Source organism: Cricetulus griseus (assembly GCF_003668045.3).
Source record: "Cricetulus griseus strain 17A/GY chromosome 1 unlocalized genomic scaffold, alternate assembly CriGri-PICRH-1.0 chr1_1, whole genome shotgun sequence".
NCBI lineage: Eukaryota > Metazoa > Chordata > Mammalia > Rodentia > Cricetidae > Cricetulus > Cricetulus griseus.
This window is the reverse complement of record NW_023276807.1, coordinates 258,984,805-259,011,516: the sequence shown is the minus strand read 5'-3', so window position 1 is coordinate 259,011,516 and position 26,712 is coordinate 258,984,805.

Sequence of the window (26,712 nt, the reverse complement as noted above, 5' to 3'; positions counted from 1 at the left end):
CAATAGATAATCCCAACTTACAAAGAGCCAAAAGGAAAAAGGGACAGAATCCCACACATAATTTCACCACCATCACCAAATCAAAAAGAAGAATGAGCAATAATCAATGGTCATTATATCCATCAACCTTAATGGTCTCAACTCCCCTATAAAAAGACACAGATTAGCAGAATAGATAAGAAGACAGAATCCTTCCTTCTGCTGCATACAATAAACTCACCTCAAACTCAAAGACAGATGGTACCTAAGAATTAAAGGTTGGGGAAAGATCTTCCAATCAAATGGACCCAAGAAACAAGCAGGAGTAGCAATCTTAATATTCAATAAATTGGAATTCAAACTAAAATCAGTCAAAAGATATGAAGAAGATAACTTCCTACTCATCACAGGAGAAATCCATCAGGATGAAGTCTCAATTCTGAACATTTACTCCCCAAATATAAAGGCATCCACATTTGTAAAAGAAACATGACTAAAACTCAAATCACACATAAAACCACACACATTTATAGTGGGAGATCTCAACACCCCTCTCTCACCACTGGACAGAACTTAACACCAGACAGAACTTAACAAAGAAACAAAAGATCTAATAGAAGTTATGGTGCAATTGGACTTAATAAATATCTATAGAATATTCCACCCAAGTACAAAACAATTTACATTCTTCTCAGCACCACAAGGAACCTCCTCTAAAATCGAACATATGCTTGCAACCTAGCAAACCTCAACAGGTACAAAAAACTTGAAATAACCCGCTGTGTCTTATCAGACCACCATGTTTTAAAATTAGAATTCAACAACAACACGAAATACAGAAAACCTACAAACTCATGGAAATTAAGTAACACCCAATTGCACAATTCATGGGTCCAGGAAGAAATAAAAAAAGAAAGATTTCCTAGAATTCAATGAGAATGCGGACACAACATACCCAAACTTATGGGATACTTTCAAAGCAGTGCTAAGAGGAAAGTTCATAGCGCTAAATGCCCACATGAAGAAACAGGAGAATATCACACTAGAGAATTAACAGAACAACCGAAAGCTTTAGAAAACAAACAAGCCAATACACCCTGGAGGAGAAGATAACAGGAAATAATCAAATTGAGGGCTGAAATCAATAAAATGGAAACTAGGAGAACAACACAAAGAATCAATATAACAAAAATTTGGTACTTTTAGAAAATCAACAAGATAGACAAACCTTTATCCAAACTTACCAAACTACCAAGAGTGAACATGCAAATTAATAAAGTCAGGAATGAAAGGGGGGGCATAACAACAGACACAGAGGAAATCCAGAGAATCTTCAGGTCATACTTTGAAAACCTATATCCCTACCCCAATGTAACACATGTCCTGGTTTCCATACAGAGGTTAGTACATCTTTGCAGTATACGGGCTGATTGAGTTCAGCAGTTTTTTCCATAGTTAAGTGTCTTTCTGCAGCTGTTTGTACTTTTTCATTGGCATTAAGAAAGTTCAGTGTTAATAAAGAATTATACAATCTATGTTTGGGGGGGTTAGTCTTTCAAGCTTGTTTGTTGAGCATCTCCTTAAGTGTTCTATTAGATCTGTCAACCACTGCTTGTTCTGTAGGATTGTGTGGTATACCGGTAACATGTTTTATGTTATAATATTTGAAAAACAGTTCCAATTTTGTAGAGACATATGCTGGAGCATTGTCAGTTTTTATTTGTGCAGGTATACCCATAACTGCCATCACCTCTAGCAGGTGTGTAATAACAGAATCAGCTTTTTCAGAGTTAAGAGCAGTAGCCCATTGGAACCCTGAGAATGTGTTTATAGTATGATGCACATATTTCAAATTTCCAAACTCTGCAAAGTTAAAGACATCCATCTGCCAAACCTCATTTGTCCGAATGCCCTTAGGATTACAACCTGCTGGCAATGGAGTTTGATTATAAAAGGAACAAGTAGGACACTTTTTCACTATCTCCTTGGCTTGTTGCCAAGTGATGGAGAAGTCGTTTTTCAAACCTTTGCTATTTACATGATGTTTCTTATGAAATTCTGAGGCTTCTAGCACACTTCCAATTAATAAAGGATCAATCTCATCATTGCCTTTTGCTAGTGGGCCTGGCAGACCCATATGGGATCTGATATGTGTAATGTGTATAGGATTACTTCTGTTTCTAATTGTTTCCTGTAATTGTAAAAACAGAGAAGTTAATTCTGTATTATCAAGAACAAATTCTGCAGTCTCAATATGTAACACGACTCTCTCTGATTATTGAGAATCAGTAACTATATTAAGAGGTTCTGTAAAATCCATAAGTACCATAAGAATTGCATATAAGTTTGCCTTCTCTACAGATGTATATGGACTTTGAACTACTTTACTTACATCACCTGCTTTATAACCTGCCTTACCTGATTTGTTGGCATCAGTGTAGAAGGTAAGAACTCCAGAAATGGGAGTTTGTCTTACAATACATGGAAGAATCCAGATTTCCTTTTTTATTAATTTAATTCTGTCAGTTTTGGGATAGTTGTTGCTAATTGTTCCCAAAAAAGTCAGTAAGAGCTCTTTGCCAATATTCTTTATCTTTGCACAAGGAGGAAATCTTTTCATTAGTTAAAGGTACTATAATTTCTGCTGGATCTTTTCCATTCAGTTGAGAAAGTATTAATTTTCCCTTTAAAATCAAATCAGAAATCTTTTCTATATATGTCTTCAACTTTTTATTCTGTTTATGTGACAGAAATATGCATTCCAATATAGTGTCTTCCCTTTGCTTCAGAACTACAGAAGGGTATTCTCTAATAATAAAGTCTAAATCAATGTTTATCAGATCTATGTGTGCATCCAATATTCTGTTTTCTACCCATTGTAACGCTTTTTCTGCCTCAGCAGATAATATTCTAGGACTGTTTAGGTCCTTATCACCTTTAAGGGCCATATTAAATGATTTATGTCATGTCCTTCTACACCAGTAGTCGTCTGGAATTGAGAAATTTCCCCTAATAATTTCTGAAGAAAATTAAGAGTTTGATAACGATCTCTCCTAATTTGTACCTTTTGAGGTCTGATTCTTTGTAAATCTATCTTGTAACCTAAATACTTAATAGAATCTCCTCCTTGTACCTTTTCTTGGGCAATCTGTAACCCCCAACGAGGCAGAACTTCCTTCACCATTTCAAACATACATTCCAAAGTTTCCTTATTAGAATCTGATAAAAGAATGTCATCCATGTAATGATAAACAAAAGATTGTGAAAATTTCTTACGAATTATTTCCAGAGGTTGATATACAATGTGCTGACACAAAGTGGGACTATTTAGCATTCCTTATGGCAAAACCCTCCACTGATGTCTCCTAACCTGCTCTGAATTATTAATAGCTGGTATAGTAAATGCAAATTTTTCTCTATCATTTTCCTGTAACGATATTGTGAAGAAACAGACTTTTAGATCAATGGGTATGATAGGCCATCCTTTAGGTATCAAGGAAAGTAATGGCATTCCAGGTTGCAGAGAGCCATTGGTTGAATTACCTTATTTATGGCTCTAAGGTCTGTCAGCATTCTCCACTTTCCTGACTTCTTTTTGATGACAAATACAGGAGAATTCCAAGAACTGATAGATTCCTCTATATGTCCATCATCTAGCTGTTCCTGTACTAACTTTTCTAAGGCCTTTAGCTTCTCAGGGGTCATAGGCCATTGTCCTACCCAAACTGGTTTATCTGTAAGCCACTTCAATGGCAGGGCCTTTGGCTCCTCTCAAGGTCCATCATTTGTACCTAGTTTCTGTACAGCATGGATGGTTGGTAACCGTATTCCATAGTGTCTTACCAGATCTTTCTACTATCTAAAGATTGTACATAATTTGTATCTGACACTGGAGGAATATTAATCTGAGTATTCCATTGCTGTAAGAGATCACAACCCAAGAGATTTATAGCTATATCTGCCACATATGGTTTCACTATCCCTTTCTGTCTTTCTGGTCCAATACAAACCAATGAGTTAACACTCTGTCAAACTCTAGATAGAGTTCCTATTCCTAAAAAAATTGTACATTTGCCTCTCTAAGAGGTCATTTCTGAGGCCACGATTTTTCGGTAATAATAGTTACATCTGCCCCAATGTCTACCAAGCCAGAAATAACTTTATTATTAATTTTCACTTTCAACTGAGGCCTTTTATCATTAATAGAAGCTTGCCAAAATATGTGTTTCTCATTTTGTCCATTCATTATTGATTCTTCATCACTATTCAAACTACCATCTAGAACAGTATCATTTTTCACAAGAGGCAAAGAACTATCTATTCATCCTGTGAGAGATTGTCTCCCACTGCTACTAGGAATGATCCGACCCTTCTCGAAGACGGCCCCCCTCGGGGTTTCCTCACCTTAACAGGTTTCCTTGTATGTCCCTGGTTGATCTACATTCAGTGGTCCAGTGTCTGCCCTTTCCACATCTTCTACACAATCCAGAAGGCAGTGGCCTTCTGTATGAGGCATTGTTAGAATTCATTTGCCTACAATGTCTCTTAGTATGTCCCATTTTACCACAGTTGAAAATTCTAGGTTCCTGGTGCCTTCATGGTTGCCAGGGGAAGGCTCTTCCTATCCAAGGTTCTGGTTCATAGAGTAGTAACCTGCAGCCTCTTGGTACCTATGTTGACCTCTGTAAGGTGCTTCTCATTGCCAAGCCCTTACATCATCACCTCTAGAACTTTTAATTTCCTGTTGCCATTTTAAACTTTTGGATATGGCTTCTCCTACCCAAGCTCCAGTATCTTGCACATTATAGTCAATGTTGGCTGCATACAAAACCCATTCTTCTAGTGGAGCTAATCTGATCTTTAAAGGCTAAAGTATTCTTTTGTATATTGGGTTTGCATTCTCATAAGCTATTGTATAAATAATTGATTGTCTTGCTTCTGGATCTGTTACCTGTAATTCTACTGCCCTAGTTAACCTTTGTAAGAAGTCCTGGAACTGTTCTGTAGGTCCCTGTTCTATTCTGGTATAAGCTTCTAGGCATTCTCCTGGCTCACGAACCTTATCCTAGGCATTTAATGCTACTTTCCTGAATAGACACAGTATATCGTTATCATATTCAGCCTGAACCTGTGGGTCAGCATAAATACCTTGACCAAGAATCTTATCTAGGGGGGCTTCATAAAACCTACCTTTATGCCCTGACGCTCAAGGAGCATTGCCTCTTCTCTCACCAATGCCTTCCACTGGATTTGGCATGGATTCTCAAGTACAGCTGCTACCAATAGTTCCCAATCTATGGGTGTCACCCTGTTAAAGGTTGACCATTAAAGTAACAGCTGTTTTATGTATGGGCTATGGAGACCATATGAGACAACTGATTCTTTAATATTCTTAAGATCCTTCAGCTGTATAGGTTGCCATTTATAAGCCATCCGTCCATGAGGGTTTTTCTTAGAAGCTGGCTTTTCTACCATGGTAGCTGGGTACACTAATGGTGTATGAGTAACAACCTTAGAAGAATAGTCATGATACCTGGGTGGAGTACGTGCCTGGGATTGGAGTGATTCTGCTTCTGAGGCATCCAAATGATCTTTAAGCCTAGTAATGATATCCTTTTGAAAAGTTTCAATCCCTTTAATCATAAAAGATTCCAAAAATGTTGCTGAATCTATAAATTGCTGCTCATTTATATGTTTTTCTAGGTCTTTAATCCGATCATCCTTAGGCAGTATCTGGATGGCTTGGAAACTGCCTTCTAGGTATTGAAGTTTAGATTTGAGGTCATTATTTGCTGATTTTGAGTCCTCTGGAATCAACCCTATGGACCTATGTGTTACAATAAATCTTTCTGCCAAAAGCTGCCAGAGCCCCACTGCCACGTGTATGCTTTATGCCATCTGCCCGCCCCACATAGCCCCAAATGAATACACACAAACTTGTATTAGGTTCAAAGCTGCTTGGCCAATGACTAGGATTCCTCATATGCTAGCTCAGTCTTAACTATCATACATCTATATATTTTATAAGACTTATCTTATCGGATGCCTTACTGGCTATCCTCCTTGATGGTGGATCACATCGTGCCGCTGGAGCAGGAGCAGAGGGGAAAAGGGCATACTTCCTGTTTCCTTGCTTAAATATGAGTCTCCTTGCCATGTCACTTCCTGCGTGGACCATCACTTCTCTACTACATTTCCCAGAATCCTCTTTGACTCCTAGTCCTTGCTTCCATTGGCCAAACAGTATTTTATTCAACAATTAATATGATAAACATACAAAGAAGTACATTCCCCATCACCTATGTAATCTGTCAGCCCTGTACTGTAAATTATCTTCCAAACATTCAAATCTAGAAATAAATTTGTCATCTACTACCTTGGATGCTTCAATAATTGATTGAATGGCATTGTCCAATTCTTCAACCCTATCCTGGGTATCTTGCACCTTTGCATCTAATTTCTGGGTAACATTGCCTATCTGAGTTTCTAGCTGGCTGCAGATATTCTTTAGCTTATCACAGTCATCTGACAGTCTAGCCTCTAAGGTCTCAGACATGGCATAAATACACGCATCTCATCTTGGTAACAGACAGCTCTGTCTTTAGCATATTGGACACAGAGACAAGCTTATCATCCAATTTCTGTTCCACTTACTGCACAATTGTGGACTGACCTAATCTGTTTTCCAAAACCTCATTGCATAAAGCTGTTATTTCCTGCAAGCAGGTGGTAAGGTTATCTCTGTCCCTGTTCCTGAGCCCTCTGGCTAATAGTATTATTTGTACCAGCAAGCTAATTGCCATTAAGGCATATAGGTGAGTAATTGGCAAATTAGAATCCTCCTCAAACAGTGAATTCGCGTAATAACCAAAAATATTACCAATTTTAGCAAATGATAAATATTCCACCATAATTTTACCTGATTTCTACTCCAGATGCAGTAACTATCTTTGACCAGTGGGTGGCACAGTAGTTCAGTTAGTCCGTGGCGTTTGGCAGTGGTGGGTGGCAGCTGTGGAGAGAGGTCACAAAAGCGGCTGCACTTACCTTAGAGAGTATACGGCCTTGTGGCTGCATCCACTGAATGAGGTGTTGCTTTAAGGCCACTGACCTTAAGGACCCAGCTGAAAGCCAAGACCTACTCCAACTTGGTTCTAGGGCTGGAGGCCTCTGGGTGCTGGTAGGCAGCAGTCCAAGCTGGTCCCGAGTGCATGGTGGTAAATCCATAGGAGATCTCTGTGAGTCTCCAAGCTGGGAGCTTCTCAGCTGCAGCAGGTTGGCTGGGAGCCGGCAACACCTGTGAAGAGAGGGACCTTTCCTCACTAAGGCTGCAGGCCCAGTGGCACCCACAGCCTTTCCCAAATGGGGTGCAGTTTTCCAATATCCTGCTCCTGACAAGCAGATATAGTGGGAAATTACCAATACAGAGCCAAGTAGAAATACATGGGTATTTAATAGGGAAAAGCCTTACTTACACAGTGACCTAGTCAGCCAGTGTGGCAGCAGTCTGTCCAGCAAGTACAAATGTGAAACCAAAAGAGAAAACACAGTCCCATGCAAGTAGCGCTCTATGTCACCCTGACCACATCCTTGCAAGCATGGTCAGGCACACCTGTAGACAGCCCCTAAGTAGGCATTACTACAGCTTCCCCTACAGTTTGTTTTTATATTTTTGTTTTTTGGGTTTTTTTTTCTGTTTTTTTTTTTTTTAAATGGAGTGTGCTGGATGTCTTTACAATTTTGTTCAAATGGCACTGCAGAACCTGGAAAGGCTGTTGCTGCTATTGATTCATAACATATTGCCAATATTGGCATATATATTTATATATATACATATATAATGTATATATATATATATATATATATATATATATATATTAATTGAAACTCAAATATGTGATGAATCCAAGGTGTTTCAGAGAGTGCTCACCTGTGCATGCAAATTTGATTTCATCTTTAGTAAGTAGTAAAGTTATATGCTTGCCAAAAAAAATATATAAGTGACACACTGGAAGACAAATGTCACACAATTTCAAATTTATGTGTAACCTAGAAATGATGAACTTATGGGAACAGAGAGCAGAATTGTGGCTATTAGGCGTCAATGTGGGTCTTTTAACAATGGGGAAACAATTGGTTTAAGGATATAAAACTGCAGTTTAACAAGAGGCATGGACTCTGTGATGTCTTGAGGTCTACTGAGAGCATGATAAATATGGTTGATAACAATATGCTATATTTTAAAAGTTGTGAGATAGTGTACTTTAAGTGTTCTCAGAACAAAAATGATGAACATATGTGATATAACATGTTAATTGGTTTAATTTAGCCATGCCATTGTGAACATACTGTATTATGTATCATAATTGTGCATGACTTCATTTATGTGCTAAATAAATGAATGGAAAAAACAAATACAAAAACAAAAACAAAATTTAAGCCCACAGCTATGAGCACCATTCACTAAACAATAGAGCAGGGGATATTCCTACTCTATGATGCAGTTATCTAAGCAGTCTGGGCAAGAGCTTGGAGCAGTGGTTCCCTACCTGTGGTAGAAACCTTTCAGGGATCAAAAGACTCCTTCAAAGGAGAGCTTAGCAATGGCTTCATGTTGGATGCTTGCATTGTGATTCATAACAGTGGCTAATTTTCAGTTGTTAAAATGCACCAAGAATAATTTCATGACTGGAGTCACTAAAACTTAGGGAACAATGTTGCAGGATACCAGCATTGGGAAGATAGAGAACCACTGGCTTACAGAATGCCTCTCCTTAACTGAGGTATATTTAGACTTAAGAAAATATGTCTAGTCTCCCAATCCTTGATGACTTTGTTGAGAATTAGCTATTTTGATAAACTGAGTCACATAAGAAGCTGCTATATCCTGTAATGGTACACTATGAATATCAGAAAAATAAAGATGTCAGTTTTCCTATGGAATTTATTTAAGGATATAATGTTTCATTTCAAACTAAAAGAAATTCAATTCAGAAATTGTTAATTTTTAAGATTGAAACTAACATAGATAAAGCTATAAAATTCTAATCTTACAAAATCTAAGAATTTATGGTAAGCTATTAAAGATGATTAACACATGAGAGTTGATGTTAAATCACCTAATAATGAAATTCTTTAATGTGTTCAGAACTATACTTTTAGTCATGCTAACTACTACTTTAATTCTAGGAAAAAGTTTTACTTAGCCTCCAATATATAATTTCAAGTTTACACCTAAAACAAGTAACTAAAAACAATTCAAGGTTGTTTAGCTCAGATACGCTTAATAGATAATGTTCCTCAAAATTGTCAGAGATTTTCTGAACATGGCATTTAAAAATGTTTAGTGGAAAAGCTTATTATGGCAGACACACCCCATATTGTAGCAGCGATCCTAAGGTCTCCAAAGAAGATGATGGGACATAGAAATCCCACTTTGATTATGGTAATGCTAACAATGGAGAAATAAACTTCCCTGGTGCCTTGATTTCCACCAGTACTCTACCCAATAAAGATGAACTGAACATGGGTGAATTGTTTGCCCAAATTTGCATAGACAAAGCAAGATCAGTCTCACAAGTTTCTCTTCTACTAGAAAATTTCAGAATGTCTCTCAGACTGGGGTCTGGTGGATAAAGACAGATGCTGCCCTGGAACCTCTGACCCAAATAAAGTCATCCACAATTGGGGTGACTGTGCAGGCAATGGATATCCTCTGTCATATTAATTGATTTATAGGCCATTTGAATTATACTTCCTGTTATGGATTATCCTTCTCAGATTTATAATGGCATTGATGGATAGACCAACTCTAGCTGTGTCAGTTTTGCAGCAGCATACAAACAGCTGCTTCCCCTAAGCTTGCAGCTACCTTGTCAGTTCATTTCATATATAAATATCAGGCCTTGCGTTTTCTATAGAGACTAAGTCTCCTGTTAAGAAAAGGAAGACAGGTTTGCTAACAGGCTTCATAATAAAGGATAAATTTTTTTCTGTTCTTTTATCTAAAGAAACTTGCATTTCAATGACTGCTTTCAGTAATCAACCACTTATGATGTATGGTAAATGATTGGGCAAAAAAAAAGTTTTATGTTTATGTGAGACCTGATTATATAAAAAATGATTTCAGTTGTATTAAAAATTGGAAGTTTCAGATTTCTTTCCGGCCAGCACACTAGTGTTATATTAATATTTCAAATGTTCAAAGTTTTAACACTGATCAATGGAGTTCTAATGAGATGGTAAATCATCCACTACTCTAGTTGTTTTATAGATACCTGTTAGTTGTTTTTTTTTCTGCGATTTAAATTACAACACTGATAATGCTAGTATATCTAACACTTTTATCTCTTTTTGTAAACTATAGAATTCATGGAAGCTTCAGGTATTGAAACGAGTCAAAAGACTTGGATCCCCCTCTCACAAGTCAAATGGACTCCAGGTAAGTATGGCCTAAATTTCTCCATCATCAATTCCTGAGGATAGGGTCTCTCTCTCCTTTGCTTTCCCTGCTAGTCTTGGGACTCATCCCCTCCCCCAACTATCAGGACTATGGGCTTGAGAAGTTCCAAATGTAAGATTCTCCTTTAAGACCCTAAACTTTAACTTCTGTCCTTATTCTATGTCTGTCTAGCAGATTTCTACTTGGCTAAAAGAAATTGTCCAAGAATCAGCCAAACACTGTAAACTACTTTATATAACTGTGTGCTCTGGACTTTCTTAAAGCTGATGTCAACCAATCCATCCAATGTTATTGATTCTTGTCCCTTCATCTGGGCCAGCTAGCCAGATGCCCCATTGCCCATCCTTTGACTAGCATTCCAGCCTTATTTGGCCATGGCAGTGACCTCCTGCTTTCAACAAGAAGTAGTCACAGATGAGAGTATATTATACCTTGTCCTCAACAGGCTGGAATGTTATGTCAAAAGGAAACAATAAGCATAGGGAACAAAATGGCTACCTATATTACCTATTGGCATATCAGAAAAGGAACTTGTTCAAACAAAAACAAAAGCAAAAACAAAAAAAAAATCAGTCCTATTCACAGGGAGATATATTGGCTAAAACAGATGTATAATATGATAGGAAACTTAAATGGTTTTATGAAGGATATGGATATATAATATAGATTTAAGAGAAAATTGCTGTTTGTATAGGAACCATTCAAAATCATTAGAAATAATCTGACTGTTCTTATAAAACATTGCAAAGCAAAGGGAAAACAAATAAATAGGGTACCTGAGATTAAATAAATGACTTCTCTTCCTTCTTTTTTCCAGGTACCACCTAAATAGCAACCCTGATTTCAGCCATTACAGGGCCTTTGATCTTTCTTTTTAAAGTAGTTACTGTTGGCACTTACATCATTAATGTCTTAATTTGATACATAATTCCTACCTGGGTACCACTAAGTTGATGATTATTGGATCCCAATACAATCATAACCATCAAAGGTTCAAGAATTTGACTGAGGATACAATTCAAACAGGGGAATATGAGGGCTAAAATTACATTTTGAGTTGTAGTTACTGTACTTAAGAGATTCATAAAACAAAAAATATTTTTAAATTGTAAGCCCCTTGCACAAGGACAGTTAATTTATGAGACGTTGGAGGCTATTGTTTGTGTAAGATGACAAGCCATATGTACTCATTCAACTAAACAAGCTTGTTTGAGCCAACTGTACTAGATGCGCTTGGCCACATGAAAACAGGAGGTACTTAGGTAGGAACTATGCCAGAATCTGTGCTTTCCCCTGATGTATGTATGTGGGAGGTATGCAGGCAGTAAGTATGTCAGGATATATCATTGTTCCTGATTGATACTGGTGGGAATTAAGTAATCTTGTGGGTTTGCATTTATAAGGTTCTGCAAAATGTGATTTATCACCATTTTCTGTGAACTCTGGAATAGACTTGGCCAGACTTCTTTATGGTGGTCAATATTTCTTTAAGGTTTGCTTCAATTTTACTGAAAGTATTGGCAGTGATCAACTTATTGCCTGGTGATACTAACATGACCACTTTCAAAAGATTTTAATACAAAATCAGTTATAAACAACTATAAGCACAATATCATCACTTGTACCCAGGATTAGGATAAGGCAGGGAACAACAAGTAGAATAACAAAATCACAAATGACATAACTTTTGGTATTTTGACAGTCACTTTAAATATAATAACAATGAGTGGCACATTTAAAAAAGAAGCAAAACATATGTGGTAAAGTTAGAAAGAAAAATGGATGAGAGTTTTAGGCTCATTGAGAGCTTAATGCAACTGCATCTGTGTGATCAAGTTTTAAATAAAGAAATTGGATTTTAGCAGCATTCAAAAAGCTACTTCATGCTCTTACAAGCCATTAACCTCCCTTACATCAGATGCAGCTACTTTAATGAATCATGACTCTAATAATTCATTTTTTCTAACCTTGAACTTCTTATGGAGATTTACACTTCTGAATTCTAGCTTGGATTTATATTTACTTAATGTAGCTCATTGATAATTCTTAAGATATTAGTTGATATTTCTCACTTCGTTTTCATTTTCAATATGCCTTAGTAATTTCTAGCTTAATAGATTTTCATATACTTTCTGGAACATCGTTGAATAAAGTAAAAAAATGGAGTATTCAAATATTTCAAGTACAATATAAGAAAAAGTATGCAATTTTGAGCAAAATGAACATATAGTTTGTAGCTACACTATCTACTCATTGACAGATACTTCGTTATGATAACATATATTATTAATACTAGCCTTCTGGAGAATAAAATCTGTGGCAATTCTTTTTATTCAAGTTTGGCTTCTTAGACCCAATATGAAGTCACACTTTTCTTACTTCCGTAGTGCCTTTGAGCTGATGCCACTTTTTTCTTTGTAATTTTTTATTTTTCATTTCAACCATAATCTGAATTAAATCCTTTGTGTTTCAGATTTCTAAGCAGAAAAGCCAGGAACCCAAGTTTTACTTTACTGCTCTAAAGTTAAAGAAGTAAAAAACAGAAAACCATATGTCTCTTTAAAAATCAGAGGAAAATTATTCATTTATTGTATTGAATACAGATGTAGAAAATTTGCATGCCCCATGATATCATCTCAAAGACAGATAATGTTATACACAGGAGAGTTGGTGTAGATGAAGATATGAAAAAAATAAAAAGAAAGGATAATGGAATGAACAGAGCATAGAACCATAGAGCTAAAGCAGATGGAAAATCATGTTCCCATAGGAGAGTGAAGGTTGTTAGAAATTCAGAAAGGGAAAAATGATTTTCACTTAAGAGGACAATGTCTAAGACTCCGGGCTTCAGCTGTGGAGAGAAGTAAGACCTGGTGTGGAGAGTTCTGTCACCTGTAGTGACTGACCGCACAGTGAGGTCAGTTGGCACTGTGACAAGTACAAGCGGCTGAGTCTCTACAGAGGATCGCAGTAATGATAAAAAACAAAGATGTAACAGATTTCAGAATACAATTTTTTTAATGAAAAGTATACTAGACTAATGTTTCATTGTATATGAAAGATTAAGAGATACACCGAGGAGTGCCAGTGCAAGCAGAAAACTAGAACGTTCCAGAAAATGGCAACTTTAATACATATACTCACAGAGGACAGTGTATATTAAAGGTGAGTTTGACCACAACGTACAGAGGAGCAACCCAGAAAAGACCTTCCCGTTCTCTCTGACTTCAGTCTCTGGTTCCTTCTATTCTTCTACAGCTTGATCCAGGAGTAAGGAAAACAAAAAGTAAGGAGAGTCCTGAAAAGTCACACCAAGCAAATCAGCAGTACAATGAGACATTGATGAGAATATTATACATAGAAAATAATGAGGTGTTTGAAAAACTAATAAGAAATATAATTAAACTATCAAAGGATCAAATATTTTTTCAAACCCATGTAATTATTTCATTTTATTGTGTCAATTACAATTATTTTATTATACATTTTTGCTGCTATCTCATCTCTTGAGTATGTTCTTAAATCCTTGAAAATAGATTTGCAGGTAAAGGGTAGTTGTGAACAAATGATGTACTTTTGCTAATAATTCTAAGAGGATTCATATTGAAGCCAAAGGATGTATTTGGGTATTTTGTTTCAATGTAACAAAAGCTAATGAAGATTATTCCTGCTGCTTTTATAATGTATTTTAATTTTGCACAAAAATAGCCTGGGGATGATACTAAAATTTTATGTGTATTTAGTTCTTGAATTAATTATTCTAATAAAATAAATTTGAAAATAGAATCTTTCTAGCAATAACAAGAACTCAAGCTATTATTTTTCACCATAATGCATTGAATTTAATGCTTATGTCCAATTCAGGATACCTTTGGAACTGAAAGGGCACAATTATCACAAATACTAGATGATCAAAATAGAATATTTCTGGGTAAAACAAAAAGACATGTGTGGCTGGTTTCTTTTTTATCATTTTACTCTTTGCTCTTTTGGGGGTCAAATAAATCACACACAGAGGCTTATTATTATTTATAAAAGCCCAGCCTTAGTTTGGCTTGTTTCTAGCCAGCTCTCCTTAAGTCATCCCATCTACCTTTTGCTCCTGGGCTTTCTTTTTTTCTTCCTTCTGTATATGGTGCTTTTGCTCTTACACCATCGCTGTCTGGCATCCTATTGCCCCCTCTCCTCTTCTCCTGCTCCTTGCTTTCTCTGCCCAGATTTATCCTTCTATTTATTTTCTCTGCTCAACAGCCCCACCTATCTTTTCCCCTGCCTTGCTATTGGATGTTCATTTCTTTATTAGACCTATTGAGTGCTTTAGACAGGCAAAGTAACACAGCTTCATAGAGTTAAACAAATGCAACATAAAAGAACGCAACACACTTTCAAATCTCTAAAACAAATGTTCCACAGGATAAACAAATGTAACACAACTTAAAATAATATTCTGCAATAGAAATCCATATTATTTTTGGGTTTTTCGAGATAGGGTTTCTCTGTGGCTTTGGAAGCTGTCCTGGAACTAGCTCTTGTACACCAGGATGGTCTCTAACCCAGAGAGATCCGCCTACCTCTGCCTCCCGAGTGCTGGGATTAAAGGTGTGCGCCACCAATGCCAGGCTAGAAATCCACATTTATAGTGCCTAAAGGATATTAAATTCTAAGTTTCACTCAAAACTAGTGAAATCTTACATGTTTTTTTAAAAGGTTACAAAATAAAAGCAAGCAGGCTCCATTGCTTAAATGTACCACATTTTCTTTATCCAGTCTTCAGTTGAGGGGCAACTAGGTTGATTCCATGTTCTGGGTACTATAAATAATGCTGCCATGAACATAGCACTATGGAACATGGAATCAACCTAGAAGCAAACATCCTTGTAGTATGATTGAGCATCCTTTGGGTATATGCCCATGAGTGGTCTCAATGGTTTTTGAGGGACATAATGAATAAAATATAATGACATTTTGTTTACATGATGAGAAAAAATATTTTAAAAATAAGCACTGTATAAATTAATGATTCAGAATGTTTCTAAGAGCTTTCTGGATAAATGGATGGTGACAAAAATTCAAGAACTGCAACAGCTAGTTTATATAATATTCATTAATTTACAAACTTCTGTTGCCAGGGGTGATTTGGAAGACTTTTCAGCAAAATTTAAACAAAGTATAATCAGTTTTTAGAAACTGCAAAACTGCCTCACATAGCCTCACAGATTGGCATTTAGTGTGCCGGATAGTATTTAGATCAAAATGACAGAAGCTAGAGTCACCTGACTTAGGCAAGCTCAACTGAGAAAATATCTCCCTTAGACTGGGCTGTAGGTGTAGGTAAGATTATAGGATATTTATCAATTAACGACTGATGTGGGTGCTGACAGTCCTGAGTTGGTGGGCTTGGATTCTGTATGACAGCAGGCTTAGCAAACCACAGAGTGAGTCAGTAAACAGCACACCTCCATGGCCTCTGCACCACTTTCTGCATTTGATTTCCTGTTTTAGTTCCTGCCCTGATTGTCTGTGACAATGTAATACGACATAGTAGTATAAGAAAACAAACCATTTCCTACCAAAATTGCATGTCTGTGAGGGTATTTCCATATATATTTGACTGAGATGAGTAGATTGTATTCAACTAGACATAAGAAAGGGCTATTTTGGAAAAGATAATTTGAATTGTGTTAATGTCTCCATAAGTTTGCTCTGTAGACAACACTGTGGGACATTTTCTCATTTAATGATTTATGTGTGAGGGATTAGACAACTACAGATGGTGCCACCCCTGGGTGTGTGGTCCTTTGCTGTACATAAAAGCTAGCTGAACAAACCAGAGATAGCATACCTGTAATCATTATTCCTCCAAGGCCTCTGCTTCAGTTCTCTGAAGCATCTAGACTCTTGCCTTGAGCTATTGACTTGATTTCCTTCAGTGATCTGTGCTCAAATCAAGGTGAGTCAAATAAACCCCAACCATTGGCTTTACATTGTAATCTTTAGACAAACATTGTTACTGGGATCCTGGGATTTGCTAATATAGACCTTGTCAGGTAGTTTTGGGGAGTATTGTAGAATGGATGTTAGACCTTTGGGCTATATAAGTTACTAAGTGGTTAAGATTACTTGGCTGTTTGGAGGAAACGTAAAAGATAATGCACACAGTAATATATAGTCAATGGAGTCTGGGATTTAAAATTCCAATGTGATGACAATTAGGGTAGCCACCAATATGACTACAGTATCTAGGTAGTTTTGGCACCCTTTCCATTATTGCTAGGAGTCTTAGCTGGGGTCATCTTTGTGGATTCCTGGAAGTTTTCCTGGCACCAGTTTTCTCCCTAACCCTTAAATTTCCCCCTCATCAAGATGTCTCTTTCATTATTCTCCCCCGAAGTCCTGTGCCCAGAACATCCAATTTACTCCCTCAACTTCTTACCTCCCAATCTCCTGCCCCTAATTGACCTAAGAGATCTCTTCTATTTTCCCTTCCAGGGAAATCTATGCATCCCACTTTATGACCTCTTTTTTTAACTAGCATCGTTGTGGTTCTAGATTATAGGCTGGTTATCCTGTTCATCTTTCTGTGTCTGGGTTACCTCACAGAAAATGAGTTCTTTTTCCAGTTCCATTCATTTTCAAGAAAATTTCATGAGATCTCTCTCTCTCTCTCTCTCTCTCTCTCTCTCTCTCTCTCTCTCTCTGGCTAAATAGTCTTTATCCAATAACTGATACAAAGAGATGCAGAGAGTCACAGCCAAGCACTGGGCAGAACTCCAAGAGTTCTCATGAAGAAAGGGATACGGGAATGTATGATCCAGGAGGATAAAGGTCATGACAGAGGAACCCACAGAGAGAGCTAAATTGAGCTTGTGGGAGTACATGGACTCTGGTTCAACAGCTAGGGAGGCTTTATGAGGTTGACACAGGACATCTGCTTGTGTTTGACAGTTGTGTAGCTTGGTCTATTTGTAATGCTCCTAGCAGTAGATCAGTATCTGTCCCTGGCCCTTCGATGAATTTTGGGAACTTGCTTCCCATGCTGGATTGATTACCTTGTTCAGTCTTTTTGCAGGGGTAGGGCCTTGGTCCTACCTCCACTTGGTGTGCTATGGTCTCTTCAAACCCATGGAAGTCCTGTCCCTTTCTGAATGGGAATGGGGGGACAGGAGCTGAAGAGGGAGGGTAAACTGAATTCAGTATGTAATATAAATGAAATAAAGTTAACTAAATAAAATAAAATTAAAACTGAAACAAATCTCAGTGTGAAGTGTGGGAGTACCTTAAAACCTCTGTCAAGGTCAATCCTTTATTATTTTGAATTAAGAATATTGTTCTAGTCAACTGTGGTTGAAGTATCAGTTATGATTAAAAAGAGACAAGCACCTCTAGTACAATTGGTGCCAGATAGTTGTGGCTGGGGAATTGGCTGTGATTAAAAATAAAGACAAGTAAACCTTCTCAGTATATTTCCTGAGTGTCAACACTGAGAAGTTGTAGTACAGAGAGGACCAAGTGTGCATCATATGTTTTGAATCAAACCTGAATTTTGTTTCCTAGAATCTTTACATTTATGAATGAGCCAGATCCAAGTGGCGAGAGACTTTCCTGGTTTGTATAGCAGCCTTCCCTAGTACACCATGGTGACTTAGATCTCTTTTTCTGTGTATGCAGCTTTTTCTGGTGTAATATCAAATAGCAAAGAGTCTGCTAGTGTATAATTGTAGCGAACAGAGTTTTTTGATAGGTAAAAGTGCAGCACTATCTCAAGGATAGAGATAAATGAGAAAGAGCTTTAGTAGGAGTCTTCATAGCTACAGTGTGCTATTCAGAAAAATATTAGTCCCTGTCAACTTCTCTGCTTCTCAGCTCTATTTTTCTAGGTCATTTATTCCAATCTGTCAAATAGCAGGGTGGTATTGTAAAATCCAGGAAAATTTTTACTTCTTAAATAAGTATATTGCCTTCTGCACTATATTTTTAGAACAAAAAGGAGAATACTTCGTAGTTAAGCTATAATGTATTCCTGCATGTTGGGTATTCCTTAATTAAATCTAGAAAGATTTAAAAAATCCACCATGAATTATACCAAAATATTACATTTAAAGGTATAGATGTAGGTATAGATATATAGAGATGTACACAAATGTATACAAATATATTTAGAAAAGCTCTACACTTGTAAAAAAAACTATAGATAAGAAGACAAATATTTAAATTTTACATCAATAAATATATCTATAATCATGAGGTGCTAGAGAAAATATTTCTATAGATTTAGGCTTGTATAACACTGATAGAATATTATAAAAATAAAACACACAATTGTTATGACATCAAATTATTGCTTGAAGTTTATTGAATATTTGTCTAAAATAGTAAGGGGGCAAATGCCATGTCAGTTTAACAATGATAAAATTCTTAACTTTAAAACATTTCAATCTAAATGTGGCATTTTCAGCTGGGTAGTAGTGGATCATGAGAATTCGATCCCATCATTTGGGAGGCAGAGACAGGAGGTTATCTGTAAATTCAAGGCTGAACTACAGACTGAGTTGCAGGACAGCCAGAGCTACTCAGAGAAACCTGGTCTTAGATAATAAAACACAACAACAGCAAACTCTTCCCCAGAAAACAACAAATGTGGTATTTTGTTTTTACATTGTTAATTAGAAAATAAAAATTATATGACAGAATTAAAATTCTCACTGCTGGTAACAGAATATGATGGAAATGAAACTATTAATTGGAGTAATGTCTGTCTCTAATTCCATCTCCAGGAGATCCAGAATCCTATACTTGCATCTGAATATAACATGCACACACACACACACACACACACACACACACACACACACACATACACACACACTCATACACACACACACACACAGTTAGCAATAAAAACTTTTTAAAACTATAAATAGAAAGATTACAGTTAGGCAAATATTAACAAGAAAATTTTATTTGAAATTTTATTAAATATAACTGATAACTTCAGAGGAAATTTAAGGAATATGAAAATTTAAACATTCAAAAACTTACATTTCTAAAGAAAAAGATGATTGATTTTAAAATTCAGTTTCCTCATGCATATTAATAAAAAGAAAAAGAATGTTTGGAGAATTATTAAATGATGGTAATTAACAAAATTATTTATCTTTATGGTAATAAATAATATTCTTTGGGCAACCATTAAAAATTTAAGTGTAACAGGAACATTTTAATGTTTTGACATGTAGTCAGTAATGGTTGATTTCAATAAGTAAAAAATTTATGAATCAATTTTGTAAATATAAGAAAGTCTAACACACACACAGAACACATGGAAAGAAAAATGTAGAGACTTTATTAGCATTTCAAAAGATAAAATGTCAACTGTATTTGCATGCAATACAAAAATGTAAATAGCTTTGCTTTTATTTCAGTCTAAGTGTTAAAAATTTAAATATATTTTAATACTGTGTTTTGAAGGTATAAATTGGTTACTTTGTGCAGGGATGGGGAAAAGCCAAACTGACAGGAAAATATTTATAACCCTTAAGGATGAATTAGACTAATTAAAATTAGAGCAAGAAAGATACAATATGATATTATGCAGATGAAATGCATGAGAGCCTACTATATTTTGCTTTAATCACTTACAAATAAATATTTCAAAATATTTATAGAAAAATATATGTACAATTTTCAAAGGATTTTAAATAACTGGTAAGTATAATCAAAATATAGTAGAGAAAACATGAATTATTATAAACTATTTAAAGGCTGCATGTTATCTCAGCAGTATACCCTAACAGGGCCTAGCTTAATCCTCAGCCACTTGCAAGTTAAATAAGTCATATTCTTATGAACTTTATGGACCATTTTCAAAACCTTTTATAAAGGGAGGAATCTGACTCCTGTAACTCTACAAAGATTTTTTTAATATTCAATACAATATACATTAAAGTTGTGAGAGAGTTATATCTCCATATAGTTATTATCATATGATAAAATACGTGTTCAATTTTAAGGGGAGATCATAATTGATCACTCTCCTGCTCATCAAACTATACTATACTAGTTCCTCTTGGTGCCAAATGGTTATTAGAAATGATAATAGTTGAGGCTAGGGAGTAAACTAGATGGGTAACAATGCATATGGCACATATTTGAGAACTTGACTTTAAATATCCAGAGCTCATATTAAAGTTGGCAGTGAAACCTAAGCTGCTGTTTTCCCATTCCTCCTCCCAAACGTGAGAAATGGAGGCAGGAGTACATCTGGAAGTTCATGGGACAATGTCACTGGTAGAATAAACTATAAAAATATACTGAAACAATAATGTGTAATGTGAGGGCCAACACACCACATTTCTTCTGATTTGTACAAAAATGCTGTGGCTTAATATACATATACACATGCACAAAAACACAAATATAAACCATTAGGATGTTTATGGTAAACTTATAAAGTAATTTTGCTGCTAATTTTATATAATTTTCATTCTTATTGTTATATGTGTGAAATATATTTATTTAGTTTAATATTTAATATTTAATATTTAATATTATTTAATTAACATATTTAATTAAAATTTAAAATTATTTTTTAATTAAATTTTAACTTAAATTAATTTATTATTATTTAATTAAAATATTGAAATATTATTTAATTAAAATATTTAATATTATTTATATATATAAATTTATATTTAGTTTTATTATGCATAATAATATTCATTATCATTATAAATCTATATTTTACTTTCAAATTATATTTTTTGAAACTTTATTTTAAAATAATAAATGATATCTTACCTTTTCAGGATTAAATACATTTAAAGCAAATATATGCATGTGTAAAATTATATATATGTACATATATACATGTAAATGCATCTATATGTGCATATATGTTTAATTTTAAATATGTTTACAGTAGTTGTAAGTTAACATAACAATATTATCAAAGACACAACACCTCCTTCCTTTTTTAATGAAATAGATTAAGTAAAATATATTTTATGTGTAGTGATAAAAATATATCATATACATAAAATCTAATATATCATATAGATTATTGATTATCTATATGTTCTACATATTTGTCTTCTTAAAAAAAAGGCTTACGCTAGAAATCACCAAGAAACTAGATGTCTAAACATAGCCTTTCCATTAACATTCCCGAGCCAACCTATGCCCTGACCTTTACTCTCTTACCTAGACATGAATTGTAACAGCTGTACAGGGAATATTATCATGCTTCTCGTGTTTGACCCTTGACTCATCCTTTCTGTACTGGAATTAGGTTTCCAAACCAAATCAGCAAAGGTCATACCTGGACAGGAAAGAACAAATTGGGAACAACTCCTTTCTAATGAAACTATAACACCAAAGAAAACTGAAAAAAAGTGTTTTTCTTCAAAGAAAGACATTTCTCAATAGGCTGACCAGTAAGAAAAATCAGTTAATCAACCAGTTTAATCTTCACTGGGTTTCAGTGACCATAGACATAGCCATTTAACTTCTGATAAGCAGTAAGATGTTTGCATATTTGTAAATTTGTGTCACGATTAATTTCTCTTAACATATATTTGGAATGATTCTGAGAAAGCCTAAGAATCCTAACACGAACTACTTAAAGTGATTTTAGTTATCATTTTATTTATATACCTCTCCTATATTTTTACCCAAACTTGTAAAATTATACACACAAGTATATGATTGGAAAGGCACACTAGTATTCCTCTTACTTTTCTGTATGGTAACTAATATTCATTTTGAAGAGATTTTATAGGTAGTAAATTCTGACTATCATATTTCTAAAGGAGAAGATTTAATCATTGAATACACTTCAGGGTTTGAGATCCTGCCTAAAATGTGCAATGCCTTGGATTCCATTATAGTAATAAGTAAATAAAAATGTAGCTACTCAAGAGGCAAAATCATTAAAATATATGTATTTTAAAGATATTTGCATATCAATAAATAGTAACTTATAAAATTACTACCTACTTTTAAGAATTATTACACCAAACTCAGAGACTAGATTAACCAGAAAAAATCTTGTCATTGAACTTTATTACCTGATTTCAATTCTCTTGGAAATTAATTTCTATATGTGACCTTGACTGGACTGGACCTTTACCTCATATCTTTCTTTATCTCCTTCAAAAGCGCATGTTGTGAGTATAACCAAGTTCTACCACACCTGGATGGAGTTCTTAACTTTGATACAATCCCTTGAATAACTGAAGGTAAACTTAAGGTGTCACAGATACCAAACACAGGATTTATAAATTTTGAATTCACAATGGTGTTACAGAAAAGCTCCTAATAAACATAAAGCAAAACTGTGTTTCTTAAAGCTAATAGCAGACACCTCCCAAATAGTGTAGTTTTATAAAAACAATGAAAGCCTAATAAAATTCTGAAACACAACATTGGATGTGAAGGTAAAGAGAATTTCTACAAACATCCAAAGAATGCATATTCAAAAAACATGTTGATAGTGGAAATTACACCATTGGGGAATTTGACTCTGATTTACCATTTTAAATTATACTAATACATCTCTCTTAGTTTTACCCTTGAAAACTAGCAATGTATCAGGTTCCAGCTCTTAGCATAACTGAATCAATGATGGATGTACCTTACATGTTAGGCCTCGAAACCAACATGTAATCAGCAACACTTTCAAAAAAGATCAAAGATCCAACCCAACAGTGTCCACAGTTCTCAGAATGTCTCTACATGCCCTGACCTCGATCTTAGGCTTTTGTAGTTCTTCTTATGGCCAACCATTCTTGACCAAGGAGACCCATGAGGTGATTCAAGCCAGGATGTGGTGGTGGGGGGGTGTTTGGTGTGTGTGTGTGTGTGTGTGTGTGTGTGTGTGTGTAGTTGTGGGTATTTATAAGCCTACTCTGAGAAAGACTCTGGAATACATTCAGATGCTGGACTCTCATGTCAGTCTACAGATGGCTAATAAATAGTTTCTATTGACTTTAACCCCAGCTAGACATGCTATACAACCAAATAAATTCACACATGCCAGGAATAGGCTGCATCATGTGGATCAATGGGATAACAGAACCTACTCCCAAAACACCATGGGCTATTGCTAAGGCTAGTGTTCTCTCTCTGCAATGTGATTTAAAAAAAAAAGCTCTATTGCTGAAAATGCACTTATTTTTGTCATCAGACACAGAGAAATCCAGTTGGTGACTAATAGAAAGCTTCACCCCTACTGATTACTGTGCATGCTATTGGAAGGTCTATATAAGATATGGTTGGAGAAAGGGAATCATCAATATTATACATTACAAACCTTTAAGCCTACAATAGCAAAGTATTTGCATGATACTTTGTTGCACAAATGTTATGAGAGTAACCAGGAACCTTTTAATTGTATTTAGGGTCTTTCACATGAAATTGAACCAGCATCTAATACTGCTGAAGTAAACAGATGTGTAAAACCAGACAGGTTGTGGACCTAACGGGAAATCTAATACTATTAGTCTGTTAAAAGAACACAGAAATGAAGTGACTCCTAATGTCATATTAATATACCCATTGATCTGTGATTCACTCATCCCACATCAGAGAATATCCTTTTTGAATTACATGAAAAATGAGAGTTGACACGGAAACACACAACTTGACAATGTGAAGATAGTGGGCAACTTTGGGGCAGTTAATGTTAAATGGGATGTTTTCATCTAAACCTCAATTTAGGAGTGAGGGAAGAAGATAAAGAAATTTTAAAAGACAGATGAGATGTATAGCTTCCTGCAATTATCTTCTTTCAGACATAAGAGGACTAATACACATGCTAACTCAAAGAGACTGTCCAACATTCACAAAACCTGCACACATTCATGTGAGATGGGGCCATGACTCTGAGTTGGGGACTAAGACAGAATGTCTTGACCACATTGTAGAATCTATCTGTAATTGACATTCACTGGAAAAATGAAAATCAGTTTTTTCAAATATAGTGGAACTGGCTATATCAACCACATCTTTCTTTCTCTCCCTCTGTCTGTCTGTCTGTCCCCCCTTTCTATTTTCTCTTTCTCCCCCCTCTTTCTTCTCTCCTGCTCTTCCCATGCCAGAGACTGGTCTCCCTCCTCCCCTTTCTGCTTTTTATTATTCTTTAGCCTAATTTAAAAAAAACAAAACAAAACAAAACAAACAAACAAAAACCTCTGCTTGAACCATTACATGGCGTCTTTGTCTGGAGTCATGCTTTTGTTAAATTACAACATTCATTCGCTGACTTCGAAGGCTCTGCTGGCATCTCCTCCTACCTGCAGGCAGTTTGAGGTACACCAAATGACAGCCTCACTTCTCTGGATCTCAGGGTCCTTCCATCCAAAATCAAAATGACTGGTGAGCCACTCCACCTTCCCCACCATAGGCTATCACCACAAGTGAGAATTTATCTCGTCTGACTAATGTGGTTTCTCCACATTTGGACTAGTTAAATCCTGGTATCAGGCAACCATGGCTGTCTCAGATTCTGAACCCTTGGCCCCCACCCATTGTGTGACGACCCACTGGGTGGCCTGTGCCAGTCTTGGACCTGACCTGGTCCTTCGGCTCCTGCCCCTTGATTGATGAATCACCAAGGCGGGTGGCTTATGCCTTTCACATTCGATTCTTGCTTGATAAAAGCCATTGGATCTTGTTCTGCCTTATGTGGAATAACCCTACCAAAAATCAGCTTCCCGGTACTTTATAATCACTTTATGCTGGGACCCTACTCACCTGGTTAGCTTTCAAGAGATCTGCTTTCTTCCACCTACAACAAATCTGCTTTATCATTCACTGATGGCTTTGCCTTCCTTTGAATACCAACAATTGGGTCTCTGGTGGGGTTATCCACTCAGGACCATTGCCTTAGATTGAGCACAGTTCTTTCCTAGAAGTGAAACAGCCAGCTAATCCAGGATGTGGCTAGCACCCAGCTTTCCCAGGTCCCCTAAACAAGAAACAATGCCCCACAGGTCAGCAGGAAGTAGTCATGAGAACTACTCATGTCCTCATCCCTGCCTCACCTGCCACCATTTTAAATTGCCTCATCTTTTTATAATAAATAAAAAGGAAGGAATGTTAGTATTCATGCATCTGTACTGGTCCGCCCTTGGGCCCAGTACATATCTGACAGGATACGCCCTCAGATGCAGCCACTAAGAGCACCACCTGTGCAGATTCACTATATTACATTTTGAATGGGCCCTGCCTCCTCCCATTCTCTCTCTTTTTCTCCCTCTCTGTCTGTTACCCCCTTTCTGTTATCTCTCTCCCCGTTTTCCCTTGCCCTGCTCCTCCTGTCCGTGGAGGCTGGTCTCCCCCTGCCCTTTACCCTTTTTTATGATCCCTTTCCCTAATAAAATACCCCTCTGCTTGAACTCTGTAGAATTGTGTCTTTCTCTCCAGCACTGCTTTTTTAAATTACAACTAGTATATTAGAAACTCCTGTACTGCCACATAATATTTGACTTTTCAAAGGTTCTCAAAGTTGAGAATTGATTAATTTAAATAGATTAGTTTCAGATGTGTATTAAATCTCAATTTAAATGACATGTATAGTAATTGAAAATGTTTTAGAGAGATAAATCTTGTCTTTAGTTTTACATCTGCAAGGTTATCTAATGGAGGAATTTACTCCTTAGAAATGTTATAGGGACTAAGAGAATAAGGACATAATATGGCAAATTTATCTCTTCAAATTAGTGGGCATCTTTGGAAAGCAGCAACAATACTTGGTATCTATGTATTTACATTTATTCCAAACATCAGAAAGTCATATAACACCAAGACATATACTTGGATAGTGAAGATGTAAACCACATCAGGGCTCCACAGAACTGGTTTTCAAACTTTCTGTGTCATGTGCTAGATAAAGGTTAAGAAGGAGATTTGCTTCCATTATTTCTCAAGCTAGATAATTACTCTAAATATGCAATTTGAGTTTGGGGATAACATCAAAATCTTTTCAGAGGTATGTCACTTTAAAAGACCTTTCCTTTTATCTTTTGTTCCCATTGTTTCACATTTCAGCTACTATTTGTCTTCAAAAGTCAAGGAATATGACAGTGTCTCCTTACTCTGTTTTCTATTCAAGACCCAGAGGTCAATGATGGAGACTCAATGAGAACATTGAATGTTACATCAGGCATTTTGTGAAGATAATAGCTTTCTTCAGACAAACTATTTTGACTCCAACAAAAAGTAGTTTTCCCATTTTGATTATCTGAGTAGAGGTTATTTATCAAACCATTTCT